General features: G+C 54.5%; 1 non-coding gene across 1 annotated transcript in view; it reads left to right on the plus strand.

The window, feature by feature from the left end:
• Window positions 1-4,981: 4,981 nt before the first annotated feature.
• LOC124772176 overlaps window positions 4,982-5,000 on the plus strand; it is a 1,909-nt gene continuing 1,890 nt past the window's right edge. Inside the window, exon 1 of the ribosomal RNA XR_007013844.1 lies at window positions 4,982-5,000. This exon is cut by the window's right edge and continues 1,890 nt beyond it. This is a non-coding gene — a ribosomal RNA (small subunit ribosomal RNA).

Genomic DNA, 5,000 nt, shown 5'->3' on the forward strand with positions numbered 1-5,000 from the left:
GGATCCGACGGAACTACGCCACCCATGCCGGCAAAACAGTATCGCCATCTATGAAAATAGGGCGAAAGCACATGCAATACCGCCATCTATGCGCATCTGACAACACTACGTCCGCACCACAAAACATACCGCCATCTGTAGGTCTCCCGCAACATGACCTCCTGCAACGACGCCACCGCCATCTATGAGACGCCAAGCCGACTAAGACAGCGATGGCGCCACAGTGCCCGCCTTTCGACGCCACCCACAAAGCCTGCAGCCTCTGTCGACCATAGCACCCATTCTCCAGTGGCTCTGCCGCACGAAGCCGTGGACCGGCAATGACTCCACCCGCACCCGTTCGTGGACCACCCCAACCGCCAAACGCGCACCTCCAGCGGATGAACGGCGGACGTTTCCCGCACTCGTAAAGTGCAATCCACCCCTATAACTTGCGTTTCATGAAGAGTTATTTCCAATATGCGACATTCCCGCTGTCCCTATACATGAGCCGCGACCTGTACCACTTACGAGCGAGAGACGCGATCGCGTTGCTCACTGTACGGCGTCCGATACCGAGCCATCAGCATGTCGGTCCCCATGCGCGTTGCACTCGCACTCGCACTCGCAAAAACGTGGGGCAAATATATTACGCGGAAGAGTTATAACAGACCGAGCCCCACTGCATGGGGGGAGTCTTTGTCACTAATGTACACAGATAGAACATTGTGGACTGGAACCAGATTACCCGTACACACGGCGCTGATTAGTAATCAATGCAGAGCCATCAAACTACAGAAAATATATACAACTGTCCGTATACATGCTGAAAGAGTCTGCCCACAATGGGAACCACACGTCAGCCAGACACTCTGATCACGCACCACTCTCTGCTTCTAACAGGCGCACATACAATATGTAAGCACCAGCATGGAACAACATCCAGTGCATCCTCTCCGCCACATTACACAATCCACACTATCACAACCAGACCAGGAGGTCCATGCGGAAAATAGAATATCCCACCCTTTCGACATCCACCATTGCGCAGATAAGGCACCAACACCCACACATGTCCTATACAACGGTGCACCCAACATCACAATAGTACCTCCTGTCACAGCGCACAAACAATGACATGAGTCAAAGACACAGGTCTGACACAAGCATAGAATTGGAGCGCCGCCTCTAATAAGCCAAAGGTGCATCCTGACGTGACAAATCTCATCATGTCACAAGCATTCACTTACTATAATCACTATCAACGAACCTGCCGCCCCGCCCCCCCCCCCCCCCCACACCTTTCCTTACAACAACGTGTAACCTAACCTAACCCATGTTGTACCTTAACCTAACCCATGTTGTACCTTAACCTAACCCATGTTGTGCCTTAACCTAACCCATGTTGTGCCTTAACCTAACCCATGTTGTCCCCTAACCTAACCCAAGTTGTCCCCTAACCTAACCCATGTTGTCCCTTAACCTAACCCATGTTGTGCCTTAACCTAACCCATGTTGTGCCTTAACCTAACCCATGTTGTCCCCTAACCTAACCCATGTTGTCCCCTAACCTAACCCATGTTGTGCCTTAACCTAACCATGTTGTCCCCTAACCTAACCCATGTTGTGCCTTAACCTAACCCATGTTGTCCCCTAACCTAACCCATGTTGTCCCCTAACCTAACCCATGTTGTCCCCTAACCTAACCCATGTTGTGCCTTAACCTAACCCATGTTGTGCCTTAACCTAACCCATGTTGTCCCCTAACCTAACCCAAGTTGTCCCCTAACCTAACCCATGTTGTCCCCTAACCTAACCCATGTTGTGCCTTAACCTAACCCATGTTGTGCCTTAACCTAACCCATGTTGTGCCTTAACCTAACCCATGTTGTCCCCTAACCTAACCCATGTTGTCCCCTAACCTAACCCATGTTGTGCCTTAACCTAACCCATGTTGTCCCCTAACCTAACCCATGTTGTGCCTTAACCTAACCCTTGTTGTCCCCTAACCTAACCCATGTTGTCCCCTAACCTAACCCATGTTGTCCCCTAACCTAACCCATGTTGTGCCTTAACCTAACCCATGTTGTGCCTTAACCTAACCCATGTTGTCCCCTAACCTAACCCATGTTGTCCCCTAACCTAACCCATGTTGTCCCCTAACCTAACCCATGTTGTCCCCTAACCTAACCCATGTTGTCCCCTAACCTAACCCATGTTGTCCCCTAACCTAACCCATGTTGTCCCCTAACCTAACCCATGTTGTCCCCTAACCTAACCCATGTTGTCCCCTAACCTAACCCATGTTGTCCCCTAACCTAACCCATGTTGTGCCCTAACCTAACCCATGTTGTGCCCTAACCTAACCCATGTTGTGCCCTAACCTAACCCATGTTGTGCCTTAACCTAACCCATGTTGTCCCCTAACCTAACCCATGTTGTCCCCTAACCTAACCCATGTTGTCCCCTAACCTAACCCATGTTGTCCCCTAACCTAACCCATGTTGTCCCCTAACCTAACCCATGTTGTGCCTTAACCTAACCCATGTTGTCCCCTAACCTAACCCATGTTGTCCCCTAACCTAACCCATGTTGTCCCCTAACCTAACCCATGTTGTCCCCTAACCTAACCCATGTTGTCCCCTAACCTAACCCATGTTGTCCCCTAACCTAACCCATGTTGTCCCCTAACCTAACCCATGTTGTCCCCTAACCTAACCCATGTTGTGCCCTAACCTAACCCATGTTGTCCCCTAACCTAACCCATGTTGTGCCTTAACCTAACCCATGTTGTGCCTTAACCTAACCCATGTTGTCCCCTAACCTAACCCATGTTGTCCCCTAACCTAACCCATGTTGTGCCTTAACCTAACCCATGTTGTGCCGTAACCTAACCCATGTTGTGCCTTAACCTAACCCATGTTGTGCCTTAACCTAACCCATGTTGTGCCTTAACCTAACCCATGTTGTGCCTTAACCTAACCCATGTTGTGCCTTAACCTAACCCACGTTGTCCCCTAACGTAACCCACGTTGTCCCCTAACGTAACCCACGTTGTCCCCTAACGTAACCCACGTTGTCCCCTAACGTAACCCACGTTGTCCCCTAACGTAACCCACGTTGTCCCCTAACGTAACCCACGTTGTCCCCTAACGTAACCCACGTTGTCGCCTATCGTAACCCACGTTGTCGCCTAAACCTGCTCTGTAATTGTTATACGACTCGTTCAATTAGTGTAGTGTTGCCCACCCGCAACCCTCGCAATATAGTTCGCTACTCGCACTGCCCGCTCCCCTGTGTATCGCTTCATGTTAAACACCTTGCAAGTCTTGCTGACTTTCCACATGCTCCTGCTGTACACTGTAATGTGGATGGCAGCAGGGCGTACATGCCGCCCCCCCCCCCCCCCCCACCTCTCCCCACGTCCCCACCTTGCCCCCTGCCTTCGCAAGGTGGTTGGTGACAAGTTTGCATGTTCAATGCCCTTCGCATGCGACGTACGCAGGCTACGTTGTGGTGCGGCCTGTGTCAACTGTCCGCTGATGTCGTACGCGTGAACCACAATCTGTACTGCACATTCGTCCTTATGTACTGAATGATACATCGTGGCACATGTGTGACCGTACAACGACTGCGCCCAAAAACGGCGGACCATACAGTGCAAATATTGTGCACGCAGCTACGTGTCGTCTCCCTATGAGAGCTGGATTGCAGTGTGGTACGCCATAGAGACGTGTGGGAGGAACGGACGCCGTGGATGGCGATCAGCATGAGCTGTCTGTTGATGTATTCGGACCTAGTCGTCTCTCCTCACACACCGTGATGGCATGGTGCAGCGCGTTCCATATCTGCGACATGCTACAGAAGCCGGTTGACAGTCGTTCGAGCAATGGACATCGCATACGTACGGGGGCCACCTTCCACGTATTGTCTAGGCGTGCACATTTTGTTGCGTGTATGTGGGCAGACGTAGTGTGGCGTGACACCTGACACAGGCATGCAATAATGGTTGAAGTTGCAAATGGCGATGGACGCCTACGTTTTCTGGTGAAGTTACGCAAATGAAGAAATGGTAACCCGTTGTGGTGCGGTTGTTCTCGCTAGGGGTGAATCGGTGATGGCGACGATAGGTTGAGGTACTAACCGGTTGTTCCAGCGATACCCACCATGCCGACGAAACTGAACGGCATCTGGGTGTGAAGCGATACGCGGCGGTGGCTGGGTGGGACCGTCCCCGGCCGGTGAGGGGGCGCCTCCCGGCGTGCTGGCCGCGCGGTGCGTGGGCGCACGCGCTACAGCCGGCTGGTGGGGGCGGCCAGTGGCAGGCGCGCCGGCCGACGGACGCGGCAGGCGTCGCAGCTGCGCGCCGGCGCACCCTGCGCGCGGCGCCGTGCGGCCAAAGTAGGTCCTCGCGGGCCCGGTGCGAAGCGCGGTGGACATCTGCAGTGTGCTGGTCCGATTGAGGACTGTGTGCGTTGAGGATGCGCCGCCGCCCGGCGCTCGGCGCCGCGACGCCGTCTGCTGCTCGGTCGCCCCAGCGGTTCTCGCTGGTGGTTTGTATCGCAGCTGTGCGGATGTGTTGGCGTGTGCGCTGTGCTGGGAGAGTTCGCTTCGGCACCCAAGTGGGGCTTTTGTCCTTCTGTGGCGCTGGCGTTGGAGCTGCCGGTCACCGTAGGTGGCGCGTGTTGTCTCCCGCCGGCAATGCCACGACAGCACGCTCCCGGGCCTCTGTCGGCAGCGGCAAGCTCAGTTGGGAGCACGGGTGGTCGCACCGAAAGCGTCTACTCGCCTAACTCCGGGCGATTGCGCCTCTCTCGAACCCGACCAAGTACTTGGGACGGCGCTGCGCGCCGCCGGGACCTGAGAGGGTTTCGAGGTGTATTGTGCAGGGGAGCTCAGCCTCCTCCTGTTTGCAGAATGATTGAGCGGACGCTTGCGTGTTCGCGCGGGCCCCCGGGACACACTCCCGGGCGGCCGGCTGCTCAGCTCTAGTTGACGCAGCTCCCTGGTTGATCCTGCCA

This window comes from Schistocerca piceifrons, unplaced genomic scaffold (genome assembly GCF_021461385.2).
Source record: "Schistocerca piceifrons isolate TAMUIC-IGC-003096 unplaced genomic scaffold, iqSchPice1.1 HiC_scaffold_936, whole genome shotgun sequence".
Classification (NCBI taxonomy): domain Eukaryota; kingdom Metazoa; phylum Arthropoda; class Insecta; order Orthoptera; family Acrididae; genus Schistocerca; species Schistocerca piceifrons.